The following is a 13691-nucleotide window of genomic DNA, read 5'->3' on the forward strand; positions in this document are numbered from 1 at the left end:
GAAATCAAACTGGTGCTTGAAAGTGGGTGGGCAAGGCAAAGTTTGCTTCTGCAGAAGGGCTGCTATGGAACCTGGCCAACAAGGAAGGGCTCCTGGGTGGGGAATCCCCAGTTTATATCACCAACCAAAGATAGTGCTGGCTGCCCTTTGCTCCAATTGCATGAGCTCTGGGTTGCAATCTACCTGATCTGCTAATATTAGAATCAGGTGGGCAAGAGGGAAGAGCTGTAATTTGATCCAATCAAGGCTCAACACTAGATTTTGAAAAATAATCACCAGACTTTCTATTTTGTACACTTAGGGAACACTCTGCCTCCTCCTCCTGGGGCTGGGTCCAAAAGCTGACCCTGGACCCCAGTTACAGAAGATTTGAAGAGTCTTTCAATGTGGGCTCCCCCAGTTTCTTTGGAGAAATGGAAGGCAGAGCTCTAAGCAAGAGAAAGCTTCTAGACAGGGCCACAAGGAGTGTCCCTGGGGCTGGGTTACAGTCCTTGGAGGTGTAGGAATTTACAGTGTCCAACAGGGTGGGAGTAGATAGATTTTTTCTGCTTTCTGTGGATTGGCTAATGTGAACAATTTTGGTGGACAAAGGGACAAAGGACTGTCCTTAGTTTTCCTGCATAAGGCCTTGGGGCTACTAGGGCAGGAGTATAGAAACCTGGAGAGTTAGCAAGAGAAGGGAAGTGCTTGGGGGCTGAACTTAACTAGCTGGTCAAGAAGGGCACTGATCAGCTCCAGCTGGGGCCTCAAGATGAGACGGAGACAACATACAAACAATAATAAAACCAAGCCTGTGTCTCCCCACTCAGACCAGGGTGCAGAGTGCATGGTGAGGGTGGGTTGGCTGATATTCAGATGCACTGGCTGATATTCAGATGGCTGATATTCAGTGGGTCAGGAGTCTGAGCTTGGAGGGCTCCACAATCCCTCAGGCCCCAAGTGTCCCCACCCAGGTTCCAGTCTCCCTATAGTGCCTGCCTTGCAAATGCATTGGACTTCAAGTTGGCTTGCCCCTTTTTTGGAGGTATCTTGTGCTGCAAGAGTGAAGGCAACTGCTCAAGTTACTCAGGAGAGTGAGCTTCACTTTTGCAGAGGATGTGCTATGCAACAGTCTATTGAGCAAGCACCCTTGGGTGGGCAAGCTTCCTCTTTTTTAAAAAAAAATTCTAATTTGTTATATATGACATCAGAATGCATTACAATTCATATTACACATGTAGAGCACATTTTTTCATATGTCCGGTTGTATACAATGTGTATTCACAGCATTCGTGTCTTCATACATATACTTAGGGTAATGATGTCCATCTCATTCCACCATCTTTTTTACACCCTTCTCTCCCTCCTTCCCCTCCCTCTCCTTTGCCCCATCTAGAGTTCCTCTAATCTTCCCATGCTTCCCCTCCCATCCCCACTATGAATCAGATTTTTATATCAGAGAAAACATTTGGCATTTGGCTTTGGGGGATTCGATAAATTCACTTAGCATTATATTCTCCAACTCCATCCATTTACCTGCAAATGTCATAATTTTATTCTCTTTCGTTGCTGAGTAATATTCCACTGTGTATATATACCACAATATCTTTATCCATTCATCTACTGAAGGGCATCTAGGTTGGCTCCACAGTTTAGCTATTGTGAATTTTGCTGCAATAAACATTGATATGGCTGTGTCCCTGTAGTGTGCTGTTTTTAAGTCCTTTGGGTATAGACTGAGGAGAGGGATAGCTGGATCAAATGGTGGTTCCATTGCCAGCCTTCCAAGGAATGTCCATACTGCCTTCCAGATTGTCTGCACCATTTTGCAGTCCCACCACCAATGTATGAGTGTGCCTTTTTCCCCACATTCTTTCCAACACTTATTGTTGTTTCTATTCATAATAGCTGCCATTCTGACTAGAGATGAATCTTAGTTTTGAGTTGCATTTCTCTAATAGCTAGAGATGTTGAACATTTCTTCATATATTTGTTGACTGATTGTATATCACCTTCTGAGAAGTGTCTGTTAAGTTCCTTGGCCCATTTATTGATTGGGATATTTGATATTTTGGTGCTTAGCTTTTTGAGTGCTTTATATACCCTAGAGATTAGTGCTGTATGTGGTGTGCAAGTGGTAAAAATTTGTTCCTAAGCTATAGGCTCTCTATTCACCTCATTGATTATTTCTTTTGATGAGAAAAAGCTTTTTAGTTTGAATCCATTGTTGAGCCACAATGCAAAGAAAAGACCACTGACTCCAATTTTAAATTAAATTAAAGCAAGCTTATATTGTTTACACAAAGAAAGCTGGCCAGGACTGATTCTTCCTAAGCCAGGCTAGATATCAGCACCCTAGGTCTCCAGGAAAAAGGTTTTATAACACAAAAAGTTGAAAAGGGGTTGTCTTGAGAACTTACAGATAACAGGATTTAGACAAGCATAATACAAAGGCAGAGAGTAGGTTAATGATCTACATGGCAAGATATTTCAAGGTAGGGAGTAAATTCAGATCCCAACATCAGAATTTATGAGGCACCACTGAGGTCTCAGAGAGGTTGGTTATCTGGTAAGGGGGAACCAGGCATGGGTGAGTTCAGAGCATGGGCAGGAATTCCAAACAAGTTTAGGAATCTCAGTAATTTATAGTGAACCAGAAATTAACTTTTCATGACTTTGTGATGAATTGGCTCCCAACTTTAAGTTGGAATTAGGCTGGGTTCACTATTCTCCCCTTGTCTTATGTGTTCCTTTCAAATCTTTGATAGGGTGGAGGAAGAGCTCTGAAGGAATTTTAATCCCTCAGGAGACAGCCTCCAACTTCCAGGACTTACTCAAAATTGACCTCCTTGATCCTATCTGACTCAATCTACCTACCTATATTCACTGTGTATCTAATTCTGATTTCGTTCCCACCTTTCTAATTTTAGGAACTTTCTACTACTGTAAGAAAAGGGATGATGACTATTCTGGCTGCTTTGGAGCTGAGAGGGGGTGATGTGAGAAGGGGCAAGGAGTTTGTGGTTCCCTTTGAGAAGTCTGGTTGGATTAAAGTCAGGTTGGGGAAGAACAGATTGTAAGAAACATCAACAGCAAAAAAAAAAAAAAAAAAAGAGTACTGAACAAATATTGCAGCCTCTGGAACATGTCAATAAATACCATGAAGATGACAGAAATTAACATTTTCTCAGGAGGAGGTGTGAGGATTGAGAAGTTGTCTCCATAATAAGGCCAGAGAGACAAGGCCTTATATAAGAATGTAAATCTTTAACATCTTTAGAATTATCAAGAATGTGAATACAACATTTAACTTTTAATGTTGCAGATGTCCATCCCCAGAAGATGTAATTAAGCAACTCAACATCCTCTGATCTTGTAAAATTTTTACTGGTATGACCTCTGTATCTTGTAGAGAACCCTTTGTTTCTGTTACTTAGGGTTAGATAATTATAGCAAAAATTGGTCCAACCTGTGTAGGAGGTTAGGAAGATCTATAAGCCTTAAACTGACTAAAACTTCTGACTTGGCAGTTTCACTTGATAATTATTAGGCATTCCTTCCTAAGAATCTCTCTTTGTCACCTCTACTCTTACTTATTTTGGGGGGATAACATAAGTGTATATCTTAAGTTATATTTAACTATTATGATTTATCTTTTAAATGCCCAGGAATGGCTATGTTTTGGTTTTAACTGGTTTGGTAAGTACTTAAGATGAAGCAAGTCTAACTCACTTTTGTTTCTATCTATTGTTAAGAATCAGCTGAGTTTCCATGGGAGTCACTCTTGGGGAAACTTGGGAGCAGTTTCTTAGTTCTGCTAATGCCATTTGCACTAGAGTGGGTCCAGGTCTTGCTGACCATGTGGCTTCCCTTGAAAGCATCAGGGATGTCTCCCTTCTCCAATGACCCTCATTTCCATGGCAAATGCATCCATTGGCTTTATGTTCTCCAGTGGTCTCATCATCATCCCATTTATTAATTCTTGACTTCAATTCTTGTGCTATAGGAGTCTTATGAAGGAAGTTGGGGTCTAATTCTACATGATGGAGATTAGGGCCTACTTTTTCTTCTATTAGACACTGGGTCTCTGGTTTAATTCCTAGGTTCTTGATCCATTTGGAGTTGAGTTTGTACATGGTGAGAGATAGGGGTTTAATTTCATTTTGTTGCATATGGATTTCAAGTTTTCCCAGCACCATTTGTTGAAGAGGCTATCTTTTCTCCAATGTATGTTTTTGGCACCTTTGTCTAATATAAGGTAACTGTAATTATGTGGGTTAGTCTCTGTGTCCTCCATTCTGTACCATTGATCTACCAGTCTAGTTTGGTGCCAATACCATGCTGACAGACAAAAGAAATCAAAGGGATACAGATAGGAAAAGAAGAACTCAAATTAGCACTATTTGCCAATGATGTGATTCTATACCTAAAAGATGCCCAAAAAAATTCCACCAGAAAACTTGTGAAACTAGTAAAGGAGCTTAGTAAAGTAGTAGGATACAAAATCAACATCCATAAATCAAAGACATTTCTGTATATCAGTGACAAATCCTCTGAAAGGAAACTGAGAAAAACTGCCCCACTTACAATAGCCTCAAAAAAATTAAAAAATACTCAAAACAAAAAACAAAAACCACCTTGGGAATCAACCTAACAAAAGAGGTAAAAGACCTTTACAACGAAAACTATAGAACACTAATGAAAGAAATTAAAGAAGACCTTAGAAGATGGAAAGATCTACCTTGCTCTTGCTCTTATAGGCAGAATGAATATTATCAAAATGACCATACTACCAAAAGCACTATACAGATTTAATGCAATTCCAATCAAAATCCCAATGACATTCCTCAGAGAAATAGAAAAAGCCATCATGAAATTCATCTAGAAAAACAAGAGACCCAAAATAGCTAAAGCAATCCTTAGCAGGAAGAGTGAAGCAGGTGGCTTGGCTATGCCGGACTGTGGGAGGCCATACTCGCAGGTGATTTGAGTTACCTCCCTGGCTGGGTGAGAGGCGTGGAAACATATCTGTGTCTGAGCCATTCCCCACCCTTTCCCAGGTCCCAGGGCTTGTCCATGCAGAGGCATGCCTGGCCACTGACCTGAAGACCAAATCGCAGCCCCTGACCTTGGGATGCTGCCTCCCTTAACCTTCATTGGATGGGATTTTCCCTGCAACTTTTTGTTCCCCAATAAAAGCTCACTCCCTGGCGTGCTCTCCCTCTCTCGCTAGTCTCTTCTGTAAACCTCCCCACCGCATTAGGTGGCTAGAGGCAGGAGCTAGGAGGAGCCGTCTGGGAACTGAAATTAAAGGTAATGAGAGTCTGTCTCTTTAATTTAAAACTCACTAGCAATTTCTTATGAACCGAACTTTCTTTCATGAAGCTCACAGTGGTCGTGTGGTGCCGCAGTCTGGCTGGGCACAAAATCACGAGCCACCACACAGCTTGTAGATTCAAACAGCAACTCTTTATTCCCGAACTCACACCAGCCGTCTACAATCACGTTCTGGGGAAATCCATGTTCTCTGCCCAAATCCACCCCCACTGGGCTTCTGTCTCCCAAAAAATACTGTCTGAATCCCGTGAGAACTCAAGGGGAACTCAGGCAGCAGGATACGCCCTATTCCCAGCAGGAATAACCTTAAACCTGGAACCACCCTAAACCCGGATTGTCCTAAACCGGGAAGGCCCTAAACCCGGATCCGCCCTGGTCCTTGAGCAAGGTCACCTTAGATGCAATGTCACTGCAAAATGTCCTATTTCCACGAGTCCTTCCACTAAGCAACATGGGGTATGCTGGCAAGGAAATTGTCATACCTACTTGGCTAATGGCTCCCAGACAAGACCTTAAACTATACTACAAGCTGCCTCTTTTTATCCCTGAGGCACCATTGCCCTGAGCTCTGATAGGAAGTCCTGGGGTGGGGGAGAGCCACAGGATTGGCTAATTTCAGAACTGGGGCAGAAAAAGGATAGGGCTGTAGTTTAAAAGGCTGCAAACTGGGTCTTACATGAAGCTACCTAATACTATGTTCTAAATAATTGAACCCCAGAGTTTTTGATTCTCCCACCTTCACACTCATCCCAGCTGCCTATCAACCACTGCACAATCTCACTGTCCCTTCAAAGGTTGTGCAACTTAGCCACCACTGGCCAGGTGGCTGTCCTTGTAGGCACTGCACCCCACTTTTCTAGTTTCTGAACCTTCACATGGACAAAGGTGTGACTCTTTAGGCCACTTGCTGGGGTGACTGCCAATGGTAGGCTAGCAACCACCAGCGCTTCCTGGCGGGGCAGTCCCTGTTCCCATTCCTCACTAGTGGGGTCTTCCATCGCCAGGCTGTGGGGGCTGGCCAATCTCAAACCCCATGCACCACCCACTGTTGGACGTGGGGGAGACAGGTTCCATATGGAAATGGACTGGCCAGGTGTGCCACGAGGCATGGAGAGCTTCCCCCTACAGGGGCGCTCAAGCACTGAGCCGCACCCCAGTCTCAGTGAGTTGCTGGGCTTGGCCTGAACTTGAGATCCTCATGCCTCAGCCTCCAATTACCTGGGGTCGGAGGCGTGGCCTGGAGGAAGATCCTCAAGAGCAGGTGTTCCCTCAAACTCAGGACCTGCTGGGTGGAGACCCTGGGGTAGGGAGCCTCAAGCCACTCTGTCTGTATCCCTTGTATCCTTTTTGCATCCCAGCCTGGTTTCTAAGGATGCGCGGGCACCCACACACACCCCTCCAGGGCCTCGCGAGGGGAGCCAGGTCACCGCGCAGAAAATCGAATTCCCGTGCCACCAACGGAACAGTTCAGAAAGGAAACCTCACAGGCCAGGGAGGCGTTGCCAAGGCAAGTTCTGGGTTTAGGTTACTGATATTTATTTAGTATAACTTGAAATGGAAAATAAGAGAATTTTAAGAGACCCTCGGTTTGGGGAACCTGTGAGCTGTAATTCAGGTGAGAATTCTTTAAAAAGCCATCAACAGGGCAGGTGGCACAGGCCTGTATTCCCTCCTCCCAAGGCTGAGATGGAAGGATCGAAAGTTTGAGGGTAGCCTCTGCAACTTCAAGACCCTGTCTCACAGTAAAATAAAAGAAGGATCGACACTCAGCGGTAAATTGCCCCTGGGTTTAATTCTGAGTACTAATTAATTAAATTAATTAAATCAAAAAACATGGAAAAATCCTCGGGAGCTTTGTTGGTGTCTGTGCTACCAAAACAAAGAGGATGTTGAGCCCCACAGGTGACTGCAAGACTCTTGGGCCCAGAAGGTCCTCAGGGGCAAGCTGACACTTAGGAAGGAAGCCCAGGCCTTTGGGCAGGCCTGATGGACACGGACCCTCACCAGAGCCTGGCCATGCAAAACGGCTCCCAGGCTGGAGGCCAGAGGCTGCCTGGACCCCTGCTACAGGGCCCTGGGCTAAAAGCAGCAGCAAGAAGCAGTCCCTGGGGAGCCAGATGGACAGACTCAGGACAGCAGAGCTGGCCCACAGGACCAGAGGTAGAGAGCTGGGGAGGGGTGACCTGGGACAGCCTTAGGAATCTGGAGACTAAAGAGCAGCTGAAAGCAAGCTGCCCTGACAAGGCTCCAGGTGTAAGGACTGGGAGGTTGGGGTGAAGTCAACAGAACCTTGGGCAGCAGAGAGCAGGAGGTGGGCCTTCAGACTGACCATTCAGCACTTTCTCTGTCCATCAAAAAGGCAGCCTCCCCCACTCCTCCTGGAGCTAGGCTGGGAAGGGAAGGGAAGGGAAGGAGGGCACATGGTTCCTGGTGGCGGCTGGGGGCTCACAGGCAGTGTGCTGTGGTTTGGGTGTGGTTGGGGTGTCCTGCAAGGGTCCACTCTTGAGTGAAGGCTTGCTCTGCATGGTGCCACTTTGTGGAAGAGGGGCAATCTTTGGAGCTTGTACTAGTGGGCAGTCCCTGGGTCAGTGCAGCAAGCCCCAGGAAGGTGGTTCTCTGGACATCTGGGTTCTCAGGGAAGGTTGTTATAGAGACCAGAGTCCCCCCCCACCACATACACACACAAAGAGATGCAATGTTTCCTCCATCACACCCCTGCTCTGGGGGACTGCATAACCATGTTACATGGCCCTCACCAGAACTGGGCTGAGGCAGGTGCCATGGCTTTGAAATGCCAAAATAAGATAAATCAGGCTCTTCTCTTTATAAAATTAGCTGCCTTGGGCATTTCCTTGCATGCTGTCAGATTGAGCCACACACAGTCAACATGCATGCCCAGTACTGCAGGCTCATGGTCCAAGGTCACGGCAATGATGGCCCTGGTGTCTGGAGAGAGCCACTTTCTGGTTCTTGGACATCACCTCTGGCTGTGCTTTCACATGGTAGAAACTGTGCTCCTTGGGCTTTTTTTTATGAGAGCACTAATGCCACCCATGGGGGCTCTGCCCTCCTGACCTAATCCCCTGTCCAATACTCCACAGATTTCGACATTAAACTTGGGTGAGGGGGTTACGAACCGTTAAGGCCATGTAATTTCTCCCAAAATACACATCCTTCTCAGACATGTCAAATACATTCATTCCCTTCCAGTAGCCCCCCAGGTCCAACTTGGTATGTCTAAGTCCAGAGTCTCACGTCCATCACAGCACAGACTCAGCCACAATTCGTCCTGAGTCAAACTTCTCTTCCTTGTAGCTAGAGGGTCCTACAATGTATGTGTTTCCAAAGCCAGTGGGGGACAGGTGTAGACAGTCATTCCCATTCTAGAGGGAGAAGTGGGAAAGCAGGAGGTGTAATGTCCCAAGCAAGCCCATAGCCCGAGAGGGCACTGAAGCTAAAGGCTCAAGAATAATTTTTTCTGCTGGGCATGGTGGCCCACAAGCAATTCCAGTGAGTTGGGAGGCTGAGGCAGGAGGATTGCAAGGAGGCCAGCATTGGCAACTTAGTGAGACCCTGTCACAAAATAAAAACAAACAAAAGGCTGGGAATGTAGCTCAGAGAAAGCATCTTTAGTTTTAATCCCCAGTAACAACAACCACCACCACCACAACAAGCCAGCAACCTTCTGATTTAATGCTCTGTCCATAAACCTTCAGGGATGGACCCATTTTCCATACTCACTGGGTGTCAGTGTCCTGTTCAGGAGTGGCAGAGGTGGCAGCTGGCCCTATTGCTGGGTGCCTGGGCCATGCCCTGTGGGTGTTCTGCAGCACCTCTGTGCTGAGTCAGGGGCAGTCCCACCTCGGGCTTGTCTTTTATGCCAGTGTCCACACTAGTTTGGGGAGTTGGGGATGGCTCTGCCTCCATGGCTCTGTGGGGCCTTGCCCATGGTGGTTCTCTGCCTGGGCCTCACAGCTTGTAGTCCAGGTGGGGTGGCCATGTGCAAGAGCTGAGGAAGGAGTGTGGGGTGGAGCCGCCAGGGGACCAGGCAGCAGCCCCTCCTTGGGCTCACTGTCCTCCAGGCCTGTGATGGGAGGGGAAGCCCACATCTCTCCAGTGCCCTTGGGGACATTCTTGCATTGTCTCAGGGAGGATCTGTCCTCATTTCATTAAGTAATGGTCCTGCCACACTTTCCTCTTCTCTAGAACTTGCTCTCACCCCTCTGATGAGTACACTGGGAACTTTCCAAATGTTGAAATCATGCTTCTTTTTGATGAAAATCCTGTCACATTTAACCCTCTCTCTTGTCCCTTTTAAAGAGAATCATCCAGCAGTGCCAGTCCCCTTCAAGATGACTCAGTAAAGGCTACTCCATGGGTGAGCTCAGAGTTGTCTTGATCCAATCACTTCCACCAAGTCGCACCTCTGAACACTGCTGCATTGAGGACCACGACCTTAACACAGGACCTTGTGGCCATGGCCCAGATCCAAATGCTCCATCCTACCATGCGCACCCTCCAGAGGGCCCAGTGCCTGCCACGTGCAGCTATAGGCACTGATCACTCACCATCACTAGCAAGAATATGCAACAGATCAGGGAGAGAAAGGCTCAAGATTTTTGGCTTGTGTTGGTCCTGGGGATTGAACCCAGGGTCATTCTACCATTGAGCTGCATTCCCAGCCCTTTTCATTTTTAAGACAGGGTCTGGCAAAGTTGCTGAAAATCGCAATCCTCCTGCCCCAGCCTCCTGAACCTCTGGGATCACAAGTGTGCATCACCACACCCTGCTTAAGATTTTTGTTTTTGAATCTTGCAACACCAAAGGGAATTTTAACAGTATATTTTAAAGAATCTAATGTAAGCAAGGAAGCTATAGGAAGACAGTAGCAGCTCTGGACAGAGCCCAGGTCCCAGCTCTCACAGAGCTTGAGGTAATAAGAATACTGCTGAAAGGGTTCCTTTCTAGCCTGTAGCCCAAGAACCGGAAACCCTTGCACATGTCCCACGAAGCCCAGAACACCAGGGAATGTAAGGTGGCTCCAGGGTCAGGGCCACCACACCAGTAGGCCTCCCCCCCACCTCCCTGGAGCAGGCTATGTGCTTTTGAAATGGAATCCTGTCATCACCAGGTGAGGTCCAAGGAGGTCCCAGGAGGGAGAAGAGGACCTCATCTCAGCCCTGGCAGGGACTTGACTTGCTGCAGGAAGGGATTCAGGACCTGTCAATGGAGACATAGGCAGAGATTTATTCAGGAAGGCAGGCCACAGATGGGGTCCGCCCCTGGTGTGAGGTGCGCTTTGTGGGTATTCACTCTTCTTTGAAAGGAAACCTTGCAGATGGTGAGAGTGTGGAGCAGAGGTGGTGGCATCAGTCTGGTAGGCTCCATTCTTTGGGTAATGGAATGCAGGGCGGGTTGTGGCATCAGGTTTCCCCTTGGGACCTTGGACTTGATGCTCTCTAGTTGGTATGAATCACCTGGACTGAATCCACATGCTGGGTCTTGAACACTCTCTCTCCAGGGTTCTTGTAATCAGGCTAAAAAATACTCTCTGTATACAAACCCAGTTGATCTGCCTCTGTCCTCTTTTCCTGCAGAAGGTGCCACAGTCACTAACACCCAAATGGCCTTTCAGAAAAACAGTTCAAGAAGAAGCCCTCTGGATTGAAAGAGGCCCCAAATGGTCTCAAGGAGAGACCCCCAAGAAAGGAGCAAGGTGGAAAGGGGCCCATGTGGAATCAGCACTGGCTCTGAGGGACAGAAAGTCAGGAGACAAGACTGGGGTTTGCAGCTGCAGGGAGCTACCTCCTTCTGGTGCAGCAGCCCTAGGAAAGCACTGGCAGCTGTCTCCAGCAGAGGGCTCTAGTCCTGCCAGCATGGCCAGATTCTGTCCTGGGCCCAGGCCTGAGGCCTGAAACCCCGGGTCCCAACTGGCTGGACACAGCGGCCAACCTGCATCAGGAACGAGAGAAAAACGACATGAAAAGGAAAACCAAATTGAAGTGCAGTTTGGTCTTCCTGGGAAGATAGTGAATCTTCCCCCTACACACACACCACCTCATACGAGGGGCATTTAAGGTTGAGGATATTGTCAAAAAGAAGCAGAGTACAGCAGAGTACAGCCTGGGTTGCTGTCCCCTGTGGCCTGTTGCACCCTTCTGGCCTCAGGGCATTGCCTGTTGGAAGCCCTGGTGGAGACAATAAGGAACAGGTCAGTAGAACCATGGTTAGGGCTGGGAAAAGCAATCTGAGACTTCTTGAGAATTCCTAGTTTTAGGGGAGCCTGTTTAAAGAGGATCCTGGACAAAACTTGGTCAAGGACAGAGTCTTGTCAGATGTGTCCTGAAAAAACAGGTGCTCAGGCCTCCCTGAGACCTGTCAGGATCAAAAGCAGGAATTCTCTGAGCAATGAAGGCACCTAACAACTGAACCCTCCCAGGTGAACCCTGGCTTGGCCCTGAGAGCTTTGGTGTGAGAGTTCTTTAGAGGAACAGCTCCAATTAGAGCTCCAATTAGACCTCTCTGTCTCTCCTAGTGCATGTTTCAGGGGGTCTTGTGGCTGGGGGAGCCTCTGAGCAAGAATATTCCAGACTCTGGAATGTAGGTCACCCTGGGGGTTGGCTCTGGGAGGGAAGGAACCAGGCCCACAAACTGTCCTCCTCTGCTACCAGCACCTGCCTGTGCTGAAGGGCCCCCTCACAACACTCCCCTCCAGGGGAACTAATTTGAAAAGTTCCATGGAAGTCCTGGGTGGGCTCCTGGAGAAGGCCATGGGAGGAAACAGCCCCTGCTCATGGTTCCTATGGACAACAGGAAATCCATCAAGTTGGCAAAGCAAGCCAGAGACTTTGGGAGTGGGTATGCCACCCTGCTGGGAGCCTCCAGCCAGGGCACCTGATGCCAGAAGCCTAGTTGGTGGTGCAGATTAGGACAGAGAGAAAAGGGATGGCCTGAGAATGCAGACAGGAAACCATTATCTATCCAGTTCCCCAGCTACAGATAGGGACCACCAGTGGGAGACACTCTGGGAGACCCTGTCAGTGGAGCCCTCACTGGACATGGATGGCCTCCCTTCTTTCTGGGGCCCAGAAACCACTGTGGAGAGTTTTGTGTGACAAGCCTGATGGAGCCACTCCAGCCTGGAGCTCCCTCATGTGGGGACTAGAAGGTGGGATGGCAGCCACATGAGCCCCTGGAACCCTGCAAGATGTGGGAAGCCTCTTCAGGGGCTGTGTGCTTGGATCTTTTCAAAGAGGAAGACCAAGCTTCAGCCTTGCACACACGTGAGCACAAGTGTGTGTGTGGCTTTAGAGCCATGGTGCTTCCTGGCTGGCATCAGTGTGCCCTACAGAAACCTTCTGGGAACTGTGTGTGGATCAGGCGCCATTGCCACCTGGACCCAGGACCATGGGAAATGTGGCCTAGGACACCTTCCACACCACCTGGAGGACACTCTTAGACCAGTACAAAAGCACCACTGTGCCACCAAGCGGAGGTGGGTGAGACTCTGGGCTCAGATATGCTCTCCAGAAGGTTTCAGGACTCTGAGTCCTATGGGTGAAGGCCCCTCTCCCACCAGTTCTCAGTCTCCCTACATCCTGTGGGCGACCACCCCCAGGCTCCCTGTGCTCAGACTTCTCTGGGTCCTTGGGCGAGCCCTCATTTCCCGCCAGTGCTGAGACTCATTGGCCTGGGCCTTGAGGGTGAGCATAAGCGCCCTTTGCCCATCAGTGCTCGGTCCCCCCGAGTTTCTGTGGGGGAGCACTCCTCCCTCACCAGTGCAGACTCCTCTGTGTGTCCTGAGGTGGACAGCCACGGAGCCAGCAGGGCTGACTGCTCTGGGTCCTGGGAGGGAGCGCCCCACCCCCAGCAGCGATGGGTCTCCTTAGGGAGGCTCTGTGGGTGAGCACCCCTCAACTAAGAGGGGAGTGATCAGTCTTCTCTGAGTCCTGGGCCAAGTTCCCCTAGCAACTCATGGCTCAGTCTCCTCTGGGGCCTGTGGGTGATTGCCCCTGACCTACCAGGGCTCAGCCTTGTCTGGGCCTAGTGCTTAGGCTCCCCTGCTCCAATCTTGATCAGTGTCCTCTGAGCCCTGTGGGGGAGCACCCCTGGCCCAGCCTTTCCAAGTCTCCTCTGGCTGTCCTGGGGTGGGTGCCCTTGACCCAGCTGGGCTCATTCTTTTCTGAGCCCCAGGCCACCTGGCTCATCTAGGAAATGCCAGGCGGGAGACCCCTTCCTGCTAATGGAGCTCCAGCAACTCTGGCCTGACCACAGGGTCCAAATCACCACCACATGCAACCTGGGAGAAATGGGGACACTTCCTCATTCCACAGAAAGCTCTCTTGTCCTTTGGTGCTGCCATTAGGTCAGGCCTC

The 13691-nt window shown here is 48.7% G+C and overlaps 1 long non-coding RNA gene across 1 annotated transcript in view; it reads left to right on the forward strand.

Moving 5' to 3' along the window:
* LOC125610555 overlaps positions 1-12738 on the forward strand; it is a 36529-nt gene extending 23791 nt beyond the window's left edge. The window contains exon 3 of the long non-coding RNA XR_007340551.1: positions 12668-12738. This is a non-coding gene — a long non-coding RNA (uncharacterized LOC125610555). The remainder of the gene's footprint in view (positions 1-12667) is intronic.
* Positions 12739-13691: the final 953 nt, after the last annotated feature.

Source organism: Marmota marmota, unplaced genomic scaffold, assembly GCF_001458135.2.
Source record: "Marmota marmota marmota unplaced genomic scaffold, marMar, whole genome shotgun sequence".
In the NCBI taxonomy this organism is placed as follows: Eukaryota; Metazoa; Chordata; class Mammalia; order Rodentia; family Sciuridae; genus Marmota; species Marmota marmota.